This window comes from Marmota monax, unplaced genomic scaffold (genome assembly GCF_021218885.2).
Source record: "Marmota monax isolate L192 unplaced genomic scaffold, Marmota_monax_Labrador192_F-V1.1 WCK01_AAM20220418_F8-fsc00041, whole genome shotgun sequence".
In the NCBI taxonomy this organism is placed as follows: Eukaryota; Metazoa; Chordata; class Mammalia; order Rodentia; family Sciuridae; genus Marmota; species Marmota monax.
This window is the reverse complement of record NW_026695238.1, coordinates 13,510,749-13,527,685: the sequence shown is the minus strand read 5'-3', so window position 1 is coordinate 13,527,685 and position 16,937 is coordinate 13,510,749. Positions and strand designations below refer to the sequence as shown.

Sequence of the window (16,937 nt, the reverse complement as noted above, 5' to 3'; positions counted from 1 at the left end):
GTCAACTGTAAACCTGTGAACTGAAAACCCCAAAACCCCAGACTCTGGAGCTGCGTCCCCTAGTGAAAAGTGAGGGTGGGCTTTCATCCAGGATGGCAGCCCCACCAGACAGGTGTTGTCCTTTCTGCAGGCTGAGCTGAGCATGGGGGTCTCAAATTGGGACTACTGTGGGGAGGCAGGAGCCCTACACATGCCTTCATCTTTGCCTTCTAAACCAGCTTTTATCAGAGTCCAAAATTGGGAAAACCAGATCAGAAAGGAATAGAGACTCCTCAAACATTGCCTTGAACTGCTCTGTTACCTCTGATGGGCAAAGGTAGCCCAAAGTCGGCCTGTGGGTGGTACTCTGCTGCTCATGGTCAGTTCAACTGCATTTGGACAAAGTTCTCCGAAGTCTGACATCAGCCCCTGGCACACTAAGCCACATCACGGCAGAGGGAGGGAGGGAAGGAGGAAGAGAGAGAGAGAGAGAGAGAGAGAGAGAGAGAGAGAGAGAGAGAGAGAAGGAAGACCCCTCAGCTCCCAGCTAGCAGAAGGATGAGAAAGCAGACATCAGGGAGTGGGGGGAGGCAGCCTTCTGTCCTGGGAGTGACTTGGAATTAGGAGCGTTGTTTCCATTCATATGCCATGTGACCAACCCAGCTGCAAGAGAGGCTGGGAAATAAAACTTGGGTAGTCACACACCAAATTAATCAGCCCTTGGGAAGGGCTGAGCGGAAATCCAGGAATATTTAACAGGTTCTCGTTTGTGTCAAATAATCGCCCCTATTTCTGTGGGGGTCCTCCTGTGTGTTGGTGTATTGCATCTCATCTTTTTACAACCCAGAAATGGAGATAGCAGCCTTCCCAAGTTATAGACATCAAAATGGAGGCTCAGTCTGGTTAAGTAACTTGTCCAAATTCAGGCAGCTAGCGAGTGGTGGTTCTGGGATTTAGACCCAGGCCCAACTGGCTGCTATTCTTAGATGCCTGCCAGGCCATAGTACCTTGACTCCCTGAGGCAGGCAGTGGGGCTGACTCTCCATCACACACTGGTTTCTGGAAATTAATATTGACTTAAGACTGGGGAAAGAGACTTAGGGAGGGAAGAGAGAGAAGTGTGGGAAGAGGAGCACCTAGGACCAGCCCCCAATTGTTTTAGGTTTTTGGATTGCAAAGACTTCTGGGTTTTAAGGTCAAAATGAGATTGGGCTGGGAATTTACATTTAATTGAATGAGTAATTCTTCTTTCCATCTTTTACTGATTAAAAAATTTTAATAAAATATTTTCAAAATAAAGGACTTCAAGAAGAAAAACGTCTGAGAAGACAGGAGTCCTCTTGCCATTTTGAATTTCATAAAAGCAATTATTTCCAGTTTTGGAAAGTCAGAAAAGGTCCTGCTTGGATGAAAGACTGACCCAGAAGTTTGTAAGCTGAGGAGTGAGAGACACACCTGAGATGGTCCCCAGGCTTTGCTCCTATTTGAGCCATTGCCCTTGTATTTGGAAGTCATATTGGGCTACCTGAGACATTTAACTTGATGAAGGGATTCTGCTGATAATGTGTGGACACTGCGGAGCTAGACCAAACTAAGTTCAGGTTATAGATAAATTTTATAAATTTGAAAATTATTTAATTATCTTAAATTATACAGAGGTACTTGGCTAGGTAAAACAAAATATATTGTGGCTTGCATTCTACTCTTTTGGATCACTGGGGAATGCCAGCTGCCATATTGTGAGGATACTCGTGTAGCCCAAAGGAGAGCAAGCCATAGGGCAAGAAGCAGAGGCTTCCTGCCATCAGTCATTGATGGAGCTTTCAGCTCTGTTCAATCTTTTAATAACTGGGATTGGCTTATATCTTGTCTGCAGCTTGTGAAAGACCTGAGCTAGAATCACTCAGTTGAGCCACTCTCTTAACTTTCCTTCCCTCCTTCCTTCCTTCCTTCCCTCCTTCCTTCCTTCCCTCCTTCCTTCCTTCCTTCCTTCCTTCCTTTTGTTTTTTTTGGTTTGTGTGTGTGTGTGTGTGTGTGTGTGTGTGTATTGAGGACTGAACTCTCAGGGGCACTCAACCAATGAGCCATATCCCCAGCCCTATTATTTAGTATTTTATTTAGAAACAGGGTCTCATTAAGTTGCTTAGCACCTCGCTTTTGCTGAGGCTGGCTTTGAACTCGAAATCCTCCTGCCTCAGCCTCCCGAGCTGCTGGGATTACAGGTGTGCGCCATTGTGCTTAGCTAATTTCTGATCCTTGGAAAGGGTATGAAATGAAATTGGCTTAGACTAATAAATTTGGAGGTTATTTTTTACATAGCAAGAGGTAACTAATAGAGTCATCATATTTTAACCCGCACTACAACCATTGTAGGATCTCTGTTTTATAAAGAAAAAGACGGCCAGGTGCAATGGCACATACCTATAATTTCAGCTACTTGAGAGGTTGCTGCTGGAGGATCACAAGTTCAAGACCAGCATGTGCAATTCCGCAAGACCCTGTCGCAAAATACAATGAAAAGAGCTAGGGATGTAGCTTGGTGGTAGAGGGCTTGCCTAGCATGTGTGAGGGCCCTGGAATCCATCTTCAGTATTGGAAAAAAAAAAAAAAAGGAAAAGAAACAGACTTTGGAGGTTATATAATTGCTGTGGTCTGTGGAAGGCAACGTAATGGCCCCTCAAAAATGCTCACATCCTAATCCCTTGGTCCTAAGAATATGTTAGGTTATCTGGGAAAGAGGAAGTGAGGTTGCAGATAGAATTATGGTTGCTAATCCCGATTTAAAAATAGATTGTCGCCCCTTCTGCGCGGTCACGCTGAGCCAGCGCCCGGGCCTGGGAACCGGCCGCAGCCGCCTCCGCCTGCCTCTTCGACCCTGGATCCCCGCCAAGTGAGCGAGCTTCAGGCCTTCGTGAAAATGTGTAAGCAGCGTCCTGCACACCAAGGAGATGCGCTTCCTGAGAGAGTGGGTGGAGAGCATCGGGGGTAAAGTACCACCTGCTACTCATAAACCTAAATCAGAAGAAAATACCAAGGAAGAAAAAAACAGATAGCAAGAAGTCGGAAGAAAACATTAAGAGAGATGAGCCATCAAGTGAGGAAAGTGATCTAGAAATTGATAATGAAGGTGGAATTGAACCAGACACTGATGATGCTCCTCAAGAAATGGGAGGTGAAAATGCGGAGCTAACCGAGGAGATGGTGGATCAAGCAAATGAAAAGAAAGGGGCTGCCGTCGAAGCCCTGAATGATGGTGAACTACAGAAAGCCATTGACTTGTTCACAGATGCTATCAAGCTAAATCCTCGCTTGGCCATTCTGTATGCCAGGAGAGCCAGTGTCTTCATCAAATTACAGAAGCCAAATGCTGCCATTCGAGACCGTGACAGAGCCATTGAAATAAATCCCGATTCAGCTCAGCCTTACAAGTGGCGAGGGAAAGCCCACAGACTTTTGGGCCACTGGGAAGAAGCAGCCCATGATCTTGCTCTTGCCTGTAAACTGGATGATGATGATGATGCTAGTGCAATGCTGAAAGAAGTTCAACCACGGGCCCAGAAAATTGCTGAACATCGGAGAAAATATGAGCGAAAACGTGAAGAGCGAGAGATCAAAGAAAGAATAGAAAGAGTTAAGAAGGCTCGAGAAGAACATGAGAGAGCCCAGAGGGAGGAAGAAGCCAGAGGACAAGCAGGAGCTCAGTTTGGCTCTTTTCCAGGTGGCTTTCCTGGAGGAAGGCCTGGAATGGGAGGGGGCATGCCCGGAATGGCAGGAATGCCTGGGCTCAATGGAATTCTTAGTGATCCGGAGGTTCTTGCAGCCATGCGGGATCCAGAAGTTATGGTGGCCTTCCAGGATGTGGCCCAGAACCCAGCAAATATGTCAAAATATCAAAGCAACCCAAAGGTTATGAATCTCATCAGTAAATTGTCAGCCAAATTTGGAGGTCAAGCATAGTGCCCACCTGACAAAACCCTTACTGAAGGAAAAGCAACCTAGATCACTTAATGGCTGTCGCAATAATACAAACCAGTGCACCTCTGACCTCTTCAGGAGAGCTGGGGTGCTTTGAAGATAATCCCTACCCCTCTGCAGCAAATCCAGTTGAAGCATTTTACAATGGTTTGCCATTAGGGTGTTCATTCAGATAATGTTTTCCTACTAGGAATTACAAACTTAAAACACTTTTTAAACCTTAAAAATATTTAAAACTCAAGGGGGTGTTATTTCCTACATTTTTATTTACTAATCATTTTGGATTTTTTTCTTTGATATTGGGCAAGGCAGATACTAAGTATGGAAAATACATAGCTGTAACGTGAGTGAAATAAAGACTTACTAGTGGGAAGTAAATAAATCTCATTTACATAGATAAAAGTTTCAGTTGAATATATGGTTACTGAGACTGAGGCATTTTGATTTGTCATTTAAAAATATTTTTTAAATGATTAATTTCAATAAAACTATTGGGACCACCAGTATTTCACTCTAACCTGGGTAGGGACTGGAAGTACTTGGTAAGGCAGCAGCAGTCTTACTATTTTATATGACATGTGCCCTTATGCAGGTTGCATTTAAATCTTACACTGTGTTGAAGAGGTGATTTTTTCTTTTTTTTTTTTAGTTATGCTGCAATGGAGTTGGATTACTTAGCTCTGTTTTTGTTCAATATATCAAATAAATGCTTCATATTATTTCCACCATGGGGAAATAAGGGAGTAGTTTTCTTTTTATATTCTATGTTTAAAATTTACCTTTCCTCATCAGAAAATGTCCAACTATGTCTGCTTTCTGCTTCTTGTATTTCCCTCCTTCTTGAACTAAAGATAATCTTTTCTCACTAGCATCATCACTGCTATCATACCATAATTGTGCAAAGCATATTTAATGCTGGGGTTGATTTAATATGTAATACATATCCTAGCTGTGGAATAATACCCATAAGAGCTGTAGTTCTTTCTTAGCCATGAGATTGCTTATTTAAATGTTATTAGACTTCCACTCTAGCAAAATCTTGTGATGTCAAAAAACATTGGAAGGAAGGATTCCTTTTAGTGTTTGGTGTTCTATTTAGGAAGTACCTATTGATCTTTGTATTTTGAAGAGTATATGGTTTGAGTTATTGGTAACCATACAAGGAATTAACTGCTTGATCTAACATGAATTATAAAATAGATGAGAGCCTGGTTATTCATTATGGAGTTCTTGGCACCATGAAGATTCATTATTGTATTCAGCTCTTCCTTAAATACTGCAACCATACCCCCACCTCTTTTTCCCTTTTGTCCCTGCAAAGATAAAGGAAATGATAAATTCCTTGGAGTACATTTATAAAGTAGTACATTTCTAATATATTTATACAGGTTCTAACCCTTTACTGTACATGAGTAAACAGAACTGCATCTGTTACAAAAATGAGAAAAAGTTGTATGCTAATGGAGCATGCTTTTAAAACCCTTGGAAAAAAAACACCATTTATACTTGGATTTGGGCTTGCCGGTGTTCTTTTTTTGTTGTTGTTGTTCATGTATGTTCTCAAAATCTCATGTGTGCTGTGCTTAACTCAAGAAGAACAGTTTCTTCTTGGATTCCTGATTTGATTGTCTTAATTATACATGACCTAACTATACTCGAATATTACGAATATAAATGGGTAAAAGTAAATTACTCTTCTGAAAATGTGTCCTGTGCTTTTAGACTTTAAGTTCCACAATACAACAGATAGTCTTCATTTTCTTAGAGACACAGTATCATTTCTAAAAATCAGAAATGTTCTTTTTTTCTGCTAATGATGCTATAAGAAGGAAAAGAAAGTTTTCTGCTTAAAAATATATAGTTATTGGATATTTCTAGTTATGTTAAAAATAAAATATGGTTTCAAATTGGAAAAAAAAATAAAAATAGATTGTCCTGGATAACCCAGGTGGGCTCAAGTGTCCTTAAAAGGGGGGGGGGCATAAGAATGTCCAGGTATGCTTTGAAGATGGAGGAGAGAAGCATGAGTGGGCTGGGAGGGGGGCCATAGAAACTTGTAAAGGGGGGGAGGAATGGATTCTCTCTTCCATCTTCAGAAAAGGCCATGGCCCTGCTGATGCCTTGATTTTAGCCCAATGAGAGAGTTAAGTTCAACCTACAGAACTGTTAGGTAACAAATTTGCATTATTTTAAACTACTAAGTTGTATAAATTTGCAGCAGTGAGAAACATAAAAAGTCCTATAGCTAGAAAGTACAGAGCAAGGACTTGCCCTCTACCCTCCCACCGACCCCTAGCTCCCAGGTGTTGAAAACGCTCGCCTTTTCTGTTGCACTTGTCATTTGCTCAGCACAAGGTTTTTGAATGCCTGTGATACACCAGCCATTTGAGCGCATCCTATAAGGCTATAATGGTGACCCGGCAGGCATAGCCATGTCTTCTTGTCCGTGAAGAGGTTGCCATCTAGTGGCGAAGTGACAGATTGATCCTCACAGTAACTACTGCTTTCACATCCTGTGTTACAATAGGAGCTTTGCAGAGAAGTTCAAGCTACATCCAAGGCCATGTCCAAGGCCACTTTGCTGGTGAGTGAGGAGTACCAGGGAAGGGGTTGGACCCCACAGTCTAATGCCTGCACTGCATCTATAGCGCCCCCCCCCTGAGCAAAGTCCCACTTTGCTAACTTGCAGAGTTGAGACTAGTTCCTCCCCAGGAGTGCCACAAACAGAACTCAGAGTGTCAGCATCCCTGGTGATAAAACCAGGGAAGATACAGGAAGGACTGTTGGGCCTAGGGGGGGAAAAGAATCATTCAGGGAGTTACAGTTATCTCCTCATGTCTAAAAGTCTTACATTATAAAGAACTGGACAATTAAGAGCACTGCCTGCCGTGAAAAGGTATTCATGGGGCTGGGTTGTGGCTCAGCGGCAGAGCACTCGCCTAGCATGAGTGAGGCCCTGAGTTCGATCCTCAGCACCACATAAAAATAAATAAATAAAATAAAGGTATTTGTGTCCAACTACAACTAAAAAATAAATATATAAAAAAAGATGTTCATGGGATGTTGTTAAATGGGGAAGTTAAGTTGCAAAATAGTCATACTTTATGAATTTCACACACTTTTGGGGTAACAAAAAACTGTCTCAGTGTGTTAACTAAGGCATAACTAGGTTAAGTATATAGAGTTTATAGAGTTAGCCAATAAGAATACAGGGCAGCTGGTTAAATTTGAATTTTAGATCAATTATGAATAGTATTTTAGAATAAGCACACCCCATGCAATCATCTGAAATCTGAATTTAACTTGGTGTTTGTCCTGTATTTTTATTTGGTGACTTGTTATGGTGTTTTCTTTTTGTTCACTTATATATTTTTTATGATAAATGTAAATTACTTTTTTTCTTATTATTTTTAAACTTTATTTTAAAACTGATACATAGAGCTGGGTCGAGGTGGTGTTCGCCTATAATCCCAGCAATTTGGGAAGCTTTAGGCATGAGGATCACAAGTTCAAAGTCAGCCCCAGAACTTAGTGAGGCCATAAGCAACTGAGTGAGCCCTTGTCTCAAAATTAAAAAACAAACAAACAGCAACAACAACAACAACAAAAAAAAAAAACAAGAAAAGGGCTGAAGACTGAAGATGTAGCACAGTGGGTTCAATCCCTGGTACCCCCCCCCAAAAAAAAAGAAAGAAAGAAAGAAAAAAAGAAACTTAAAAATTTACGTATTCATGGGTCACCATATAGCCCATTACTTTTTTTAAAAAAAATTTAATTTGTTTTAATTAGATACACATGACAGTACAATGACCTTGAGATATCATACATTTGAATCAGATGGGATATAATATCTCATTTTTCTGAGTGTACAGGTGCAGAATCACATTGGTCATGCAGTCACAGTAATAATAATGTCTGTTTCATTCTACTGTCCTTCCTATCCCCCCATCCTCTCCCCTCCCCTCCCATCACTTCTCTCTACCTAATCTAAGGTAACACTATTCTTTTTTTTCCCCTCACATCTTCATACATGTATTCTGCATAACGATGAGGGTCTCCTTCCATCTTCTGTGCAATTCCCCTTCTCCCTCCCTTTCCCTCCCACCTCTCTTCCCTGTGTAGAGGTAGTCTTCTTCTCCTGCTCTTCCTCCCTACCCCATTTTGAGTCACCCCTTACATCAGAGAAGACATTCATAGCCCATTACTTTTGAAATAGAAAAAGGAAATGAACAGGCGACCTGTTCATATTCGTTGGAGGGGTGCGCGCTAGATTCCCGGTTCCCCTGGCCCCAAATCAGATTAACTAGAAATCTTGGCTCCCACCTCGGCCCTGCCGCCCGTTCCTGCCAAAGCGACGTCCACCACCAGGAGGCGCTGCCGGGCTGCAGGACAGGGGACGGGAACCCGTTAAAGTCATCTCTAGGATCAAGGTGGCTGGGGGAGTCCCCAGGAGCCTAATGATGCAGGGGTAAGTGGGTGCAACGGTGGAACTCCTCCGATGAGTGTGTGGGGCTGGAACACAGGGATCAGCCTCCTCAGGGTCCCCACAATATCCTGGTCCCTTTTCTCCAAGCTGACATGTCCTGGGACACTCAACTCTGGGCAGACTGCAGGTCGGAGAGAAGATAATTCCCGCTCTCAGGGAAGGGGTAAAGGATGTCTGCTCCAAGGCTGAGAGAAATGAAGAAAATGCCCATGAGTGTGGAAATAGGTGGGCATTGTAAATTGTCTAGAGGGCTGAGCTTGTGTCTATCTATGTCTTTGTGCACCTTGCACTGTGCCTTCACCCTGAGCCCTTCTCTGCACCAGGCACTGGCGAGGCTCTTTCTGGGATGAAATAAATCTTGCCCACCTAGAGCTGGTGTTCTGGTAGGAGAGAGGCAATAACAGATGGGGCCAGCATTATAATTTCCCATGCTGCTGAGCTCTAGAAGAAAGTAAATCAGGTAAGATTCCTAATCCAGGGTCCATGTGTCTCCCCACCCCCACAGGTCCTGGAGGAGCAGGGGTTAGGACAGGGAGAGCTCCTCCTATCTCTGGAGCTTACAAATCTCCAATGCATCTAGGAGGGGCTTCTTGGGGGAAAGGTAGTTTCTGGAGCCTTCAAAGTGATGGGGTTCACCTAGACGGAAAGAGAAAGGCCCAGGAAGTCAGAGTTCAGGTGCCTGGGGCTTTTTTGAATAGAACATGTCAGGGAAGAGCCTCATCCTGGAAGGGGGGCCAGTGAGAAGGACTTGGAGAAAGGACACCTCAAGGAGCCCCAAGGGCCTTGGTGGGGGTGGGAAAGAAAGTGATGGTAATTTTATGTGTCAACTTGACTGGACCATGGTACCCAGATATCTGATCACATGATTCTAGATGTTTCTGTAAAGGTATTTGGGGGAAGAGATTCACATTTAAATCGGTAGGTGGAAGTTGACTGAATAAAGCAGATTTGCCCTACCAATGTGGGAGGGCCTCATCCAGGCAGTTGATGGCCTTAAGAAAATTACTGACACCCCTCTTTCTCAGTATCTTGGGAAGAAGCCATTCCTGAGAGGGGTACTTTTCCAGCAGATTGGACCGGAATTGCAGCGCCTATTCTCCCAGGACTCCAGCCTGCTGGCCTTCCCTGTAGGTTTTAGGTTCTCCAGCCTCCACAATCCTGAGCCAATTCCTTAAAATAAATTGGTTCTCTGCATTCTATTGGTTCTACTTATCTGGAGAACTCTCACTCACCAGGGACTCTGAGGTCCCCCAACTGAGATTGGTGGACCTAAGAATTCTCAGAGCCATCCAACATTCGATGAGCACCTCCTGGGTGTGAGCTCTGTGCCTGGCCCTGGACGAGGTGGCTGCACTGTAGATCTGGACACCTGGCCTTTGTTCCTGCTGTGGCTCCGAAGGACAGCTGATCAGAGGGAAGAGAGCTGACATGGGTGAGGGGGTGACAGGCACTCTATCAATACTGCTTACCCAGAATCCCCCTTGGTGGGGAGGTCCCTGAATGAGGCCCATGAAAACAACATGCTGTGAATTCCAGCTGCAGGAGAAGGAGCAAAGGGAAAGATTTCCTTCTCCCCTTTCCCTCCTGCCTTGCCGCAGGCCTGCCTTCAAATCAGACCTGCCAGGTCGAGGGGGCACCTGCCTGCCTTGCTAGATGGCAAGTGGATTTTTCTCTGGGTCATGGAGATCTTAACTCAAAGATGATTTGACCCAGGTGCTTTAGCTCCAAGTACTGCCTTTTGAATCTCCTTCTCTCCCTGGGAATCTGGTACTTCATAGAACAGCCCGAGCATGCCAAGACAGGGTGATGCAGGATTCATTGCCAACTGAGCCTTCTCCCAGGGCTGAGGTCTGGCCAGGGTGGGCAGCCAGAAAATGCCTGTGCAGACCCAGGCCCAAGGCGCGACATTTGGGGCCTGGGATGGCTGGCAGAGACCGGGGCTTGAAGAGGAGGGGTCCTTTGCATAGTTGTACGGGATTGGGGGTGGTTGGGGCCCAAGAGTATTTCTCAGAATGTCCCCTATTTTCTCCAGCAGTGAGAGCCTGCGGGAGGGATGGGTTTCTCAGTGCAGTCCCAGTATGAGTGGCCTTCGCCACAAGGCGCCAGCACCAAGTCAGAAAGCAAGCAAGTTTAACCGCTGCCTCCTCCCCCATGGTCTGTGAAAGTCTCATGCTGCAGTGGCTTCAGTGGTGGTCCCCAGAAGACCTCCTTATGAGCATTCCCAAGACCCCTGAACATGACCTTATTTGGAAAAAGGGACCATGCAGACCCTGGAATGAAACGACTCATGGGACCATTACCCAGATCAGCCCCAAATTCAGAGACTCAGGTCCTCCTGGGAGATATCCAGAGAGAAACACAAACAGAGGAGAAGGACGGGCGAGGCGGAGGCCGAGATTAGCAGCCGCAGGCCGAGGAGGATGTGGAGCCACCGACTGGAAGAGACAAGGAACAGATCCTGCCCTGGAGCCTCGGGTGTGTGTTGCGGGGCAGTGCGGCCCTGCTGGCACCTTGGTTTTGGACCAGGTGTCTGGTCATCTTTCATGATTGACCTGCCCACATTTTCTAATTCCTAAGGGTCTGCTCTCCCAGACCCTTCTTCCACCCACGGCCCGCTTTGTCCTCTTTTGCCCTGTGTCCACCTGGGAGTGAGTCTCCATGTCATCGATGTGTTCCACATAAAATGTACTTGCAGCAAGAGTTTCTAATTGGCTTAGAGACCGTGGGGGATGAGCTGGAGGAAGGCACAACCACTGGACTTTCCCTTGACCACATTTGGGTGAATAAAATGATCTCTAATCTTTTTTTTTTTGTACTGAGATTTAACCCAGGGGCATTTTACCATTGAGCTGCATCCACAACCCTTTTTATTTTGAGAGAGATTCTCGCTAAGTTGCTGAGGCTGGCCTCAAACTTCCAGTCCTCCTGCTTCAGCCTCCTGAGTGGGATTATAGTCGTGCACCACTGTGCCGGCTATGATCTCTAATCTTTATAGAGCTGACTGGACACCTGTAGGCCACTAAATCCTGAAATAATCATGCATCAGTGTGTGTGTGTGTGTTTGTACGTGCGTGTACATGTACTTGTGTGCCACCACCCTGCTCCCACCTCTATGTCCCCTCTGCACCTTGCTTTTAGGAGATGAGGGAAAGACGCCCTTTCTGCTAGCAAGTCAAAGAAACCCTGTCACGGGGGGCATAGGATGTTGCCCAGAACCTGCTCCTGAGAACCAAAAGAAAAGCAAAAGGAAAGGAAATTGCACTGGACTGAAGCCCTTTTTGTGTGTGTCCTCGTGGGAGTGGTGGCAGTTCCCAGAGGAAGAACACAGCAGTCTTCTCCCCCACCCCCAGAGCACAGCACAGCCCTTTCCTCCATGTGTTCAGGGGTCTGCCTAGAGGCCTGTCACTCCCATCTCCACTTCAGGCTTCATGCAGCATGTCTCAGTGAAGGTCACCGCCATCCAGTTTTACAAGCAGAACCCTGGGAGTGTCCCTTGATACGTTCCCTCTTATCATCCCCCGAATCCACCCCATCCCCCAAACTAATTGTATTCTTGCTTGTATTAGTCCATTTTTTGCCGCTATAACAAACTACCCGAAGCTGGGTACTTGTTCAAGAAAAGCAGCTTATTTGGCTCACAGTCCTGCAGTTTCAAGGGCACGGCACCAGCATTTACTCAGCACAGCACTGGCCTTGCAGCTCCTCCACACATCGCAGAGGGCCCATGGTGGACGCACGTGTAAGAAGAAATCAATCACACGGCAAAATAAGAAGCCGAGAAGTTCGGAGGACAGGCTAGTTTTTTTTTTTTTTTTTAAGACAGGGCTTCGCTAAGTTGCTGAGGCTGGCTTAGAGCTCTCGATCTTCCTGCCTCAGCCTCCTGAGTCACTGGAATTCCAAGTGTGTGCCACCATGCCTGGTGACAGGCTTGTTCTTTTGTAACTTGTAGCAACTAACAGGTTCCTTGAGAGCTACACTAAGCCCTCCCAGGGTGGCATTCCCATGGTCTAACCACCTTCCATGAGCCCCACTTACAGGTCTTACAGGCCCCCCCCCCCCAATACCACCACACTGAGGACCAAGCTTCCAGCACATGAACCTCTGGGAGACCCACTGGAACCACACCCAGACCATAAATAGCACTGCTTGTCACTCAGCTGTCACCTCCGACAGTTCCCCCATCAGCAGCTCTGCTGGCACCTTGTTCCTCCCCTTTGTGGTACATGTCACAGTTGTAATTTCCCCATGAGCTCTGTGAGGGCAGAGAACATGACATTTGCTCCTATGGTGTCCCTAGGGCCTAACACAGAGACTGGTGCACTGCTCTACAAGAAGTACTTGTCCCATCACTGAATAAATGAGTGGAAGAAGGAACCCAGGCAGTTTTGGGCCAGGGTGGTGCTGCAGAGGAGCAGAGGCTACCCTGGCAGAGCCCGAGGCCACCTGAGCAATGCCCGGGTGTCCTAGATAAGAAATTGAGGAGCCCTGGTCGGAACTGGACTCTTCCCACCCTCCTATAAGAGTGCAGGGCTGGGACCAGCCACAGGCCTCGAGGCCTGGAACACAGGGTGGGGGGTGGGGGGGACCCCTGGCCCAGGCTGGGGCATGGGACGCTCCTCTCCACCTGTGCTGTGTTTGCCAGGTGTGTTTTCCTTTCATTAAACCTTTCCACAGGGTGTTGGGATCCGTGTCCACCCAGGCACTGGAGCTGAAAGAGGGAGAAGAGGGTCAAAGAAAGTGAAGGAAAACTTCAAAAGAAGGATTAGCCTGCTGTAATGGAGAGAGCCCTTCTGCACTCCTCCGTGGTGGGTGGCAGATGGCCTTGGGCGTCACCCACTCCACCACGACCTTCTCTGTGTACCCTGCAGCTTCCCCTTCCCTGTCACATTTTACTTTGAAATTTTAACTTCCAGAAGAGTTGAAAGAAGAGCACAAAGGACCTAGACTCTCCAACAACTGTTAACATTTTCCCAGAATCGCTGTCTTTCTCTCATTCTGTTTTCATTAGCTTTTATTTTACTGAACGATTTGCAAGCAAGTCTCCATGTTGATGCTTCACTTCTAAATGTCTCAGCATCTCCTAATAAGGACATTCTCCACAAAACCACAATACCATTATCACCACCATAATAGCATCTTGCACACCATCTGTATTCAAATCTCTACAATGGTCCCCCAGATGGCTCTTAGGGATGGATTTTTTTCTGTATCCAGAATCCAATTAAGATTCACGTATGATGTTTGGTTGTTTTGTCTTCAGTCTCTTTGAATCTAAAGCAGTATCTTGCTTTTTTTTGTTATTGCGATTGCTATTTGTTTTTGTGACATTCTCCTTTTGAAGAGTCTTGTAGAATGGCCTGCATTCGGATCATGCTCTGGTTAAGAACGCACAATGTGGGTTTAATGTCTTGGGGACAATATCACACAGGTGACCCACTCATTGCATCATTCTGGAAGCAGAGAATGCCTGGTGTGCCCCTGTTGCTGATCTGAGCTGGAGCACCAAGCCTCTCTCCATTTCCCTGCTTTGTGACGAGGGAATCCGCAGGATCCTCATGTGCTCAGAAGATCAACCCAATACCCAGTAGTTTCATCAGTCATCAGAGGTGCTTGCCCAAATCAACTACTCTATTAGGGGCTGAAAAATGGTGGTTTTCAATTCTTTGGTTCTTTTTACATTTGTTAGTTGGCATTTTTTCCCCTATAAAAATTCACCCTTCAGAAATTATTCCCTGTGGATTCATGGATTTAAAACTGTTATGATCAGATAGTATTGTTATTTATTTTGATGTTCAAATGGACTTGCCTCTGTCCAGTAGGATCCCTCAGGCTGGCCTGCCTCTGGCATGATCCCATTTAGCTTGAAGTACTTTTTTGCTTTGTGATGGGACATGATATTCTAGGCTCATGTTGTACATTTCCTGCCCCAAACCTAAAACCAGCCGCTTTTCCTAGGGGCTCTGATTCCTTCAGTGTGAGAGGTGTGGAGAGAACAGGGAACTTTGCTCTGGGTGTATCCCTTGCTGCTGGGTATTGTCAATCTTGTCCCCTCGGCAGATAGAATTACAAATCCCATTTTATTAAAAAAAAGTCATGAGTTCAAACCAGGTGCAGTGGAGCATGCCTGTAATCCTAGAGGCTTGCTTAGGAGGCTGAAGATGGAGGATCATGAGTTCAAAGCCAGCCTCAACTATTTAGCAAGGCCCTAAGCAACTTAACAAGAACTTGTCTCTAAATAAAACATAAAAAAGGAACTGGAGATGTGGCTCAGTGATAAAACTCCCCTGTATTCAATCCCTGGTAGAAAAAAAAAATTGTGAGTTCAAACTGACATTTCCAACTCAAATTTAACAGTACAGAGTGTTCTTTAACTTTATCACTAATATCTTTTATTCTCTTCCAGTAAAATACATATTTGCTTATTTGTTTTATACTATGTCATACATAAAAGTTTCAGAATTACAAGACCAATGTCACTACGAACAGTGACTACAGAAAGCAGGCGCTTGTGTTTGTGGTTCTTTTGTTCTCAGAACATACCCACCGTGTGCTCGGGACTTGAGCTAATCCCTGGCTCGGTGGGGTTACGATGTCACTCTGATATGATATCAGTTTGGTTTGTTTCTGTTTGCACTCTATTGTGAGGGTTTGCTTTATCCCATCCTTTTAAAACTTTATTTTATTTTTTGAATATGTAAAACATGTATATGGTTCAAAAATTAAAATGATACAAAAAGGCAGAAGACTGGATTGTTCTGTCCCTTCGCCCCGTTCCTCCACTCTGCAGTTAACCCTTCCATTTGTTTCTGTTTTACAGTTCCTGTATTTCTCCCAAAAATTATTCCCGGCGGATTCATGGGTTTAAAAATGTTATGATCAGATAGTTTCGTTATTTATTTTGATGTTCGAATGGACTTGCCTCTGCCCAGAAGGATCCCTCAGGCTGGCCTGCCTCTGGCATGATCCCATTGAGCTTGAAGTACACCTACACATTCTTATTTTCTCTCGTTTTGATACAAAATAGAGTACACTGCGTATCCTCATCATGTCATTGAAATTTACTATTGATAAGGATCCCTGGTGCCTACTTTCTTTCCTTCCCATGTTGGAACACTCTGCCTTCGTGTGAAACCCATTCCTTGTTGGTTTTTGTCTAATCTATCAATTGTCTACTTGGGGAAACCCTGGGACACCAGGGGCTGGGGCATGGGGAAGACCTGGGTACTCGGGATCTGGCACACCCTGCAAAGGCTGAGAGCTGTGGCCTTGCTGTGGGCTGACTCCTTTGGCTGGCCTCCAGCTGTCTGTGTCTCTTGGAACACGGGTGGCTTTGGAGATGGCTTTTGGAGAAGGGGATTGGAAGATTATGAAATGTGGCAAGGAGAGAGCTACTTTCTTTCTTTCCCACCTCTTTTTATATAGCATGTATTTATTAGTTTGTACTAATACATTCCCTGGTAATAAAGGCAATTTAGTGAAAGAAGCTTCCTTTGGATATTTGAATTCTCTGAACATGAACAGAACTATACTTTAAAAACAAATGAACAGCAACAACAACAAAAAAAAACAAGAAAAAAAAGTTGTTTTTTTTTTTTTCATTTGGATAACAACAACAACAAAAAGACAAGTTAAACAACAACAATAAAAATTTCCTTTTTTACAGGTGGACATGGAAATGGACCTAATTTGGTTTTCTTTCTAAAAGCCTTCAAAGACAAAAAGCAGCTTAAAGCCTAATTATGATGAATAAATAAAATTGCTTACTAAGCTACTGGTCTTCAGCACTAGTCAAAGAATTAGTTTCTATGCCAACACTTGCTTAGTCTAATACAGGCTTTTTAAAGAATGAGACAAAATCCATACAACATAAAATTCACCCCTTTTGCCACTGTAAAGTGAACTTTCAGCAACTTTCAGTACATTCACCATGTTGTGAATGCATCACGTTTTCTCACCACCTGGGGAAACCTCATATCCACTAAACGGTCCCTTCCCATCTCCCCTTATCCCCAACCCTGGCAACCCCAAACTGCCTGTTCTGGATATTTCATGGAATCATGCAATATGTGTTATCCTTTTGGGTCTGACTTCCTTCACTTAGCCTGACGCTTTCACCTATGTTGCAGTGTGCAATGGTACCACCTTTTTAGGGTAACTATTCCATTGTGTGGATTAGCACTGCCTGTGTGTGGGCAGCTCTGAGTTAGTCCACCACGTACAGAGCAGCGGTTCTCGGCTGTGTCGGAGCCTCTGCTACTCCATTTTGTCAGCAGGGGTTGTCCGTAAGCTGCTCCATTCTGAGTTTAGTGCTGAGGTGAGAGGACTCTACACCTTGTTTGCACAAGTAAACAGGCGCCATCTCCCTGGCACAGCTGTAAGGCATAAACCGATAAACAAATGCGTTGTGCTAATCAGAATGCTCACCTGTGGACTTCCAGAACTAACCAGAAGCTCACGGATGCATGGGCGTGTCAAACTCACACTGCAATAACCAGGC

At 44.9% G+C, this 16,937-nt stretch overlaps 1 pseudogene; it reads left to right on the top strand.

Moving 5' to 3' along the window:
* Positions 1 to 1,701: 1,701 nt before the first annotated feature.
* On the top strand, positions 1,702 to 4,460 carry LOC124089752 (hsc70-interacting protein-like; annotated as a pseudogene).
* Positions 4,461 to 16,937: the final 12,477 nt, after the last annotated feature.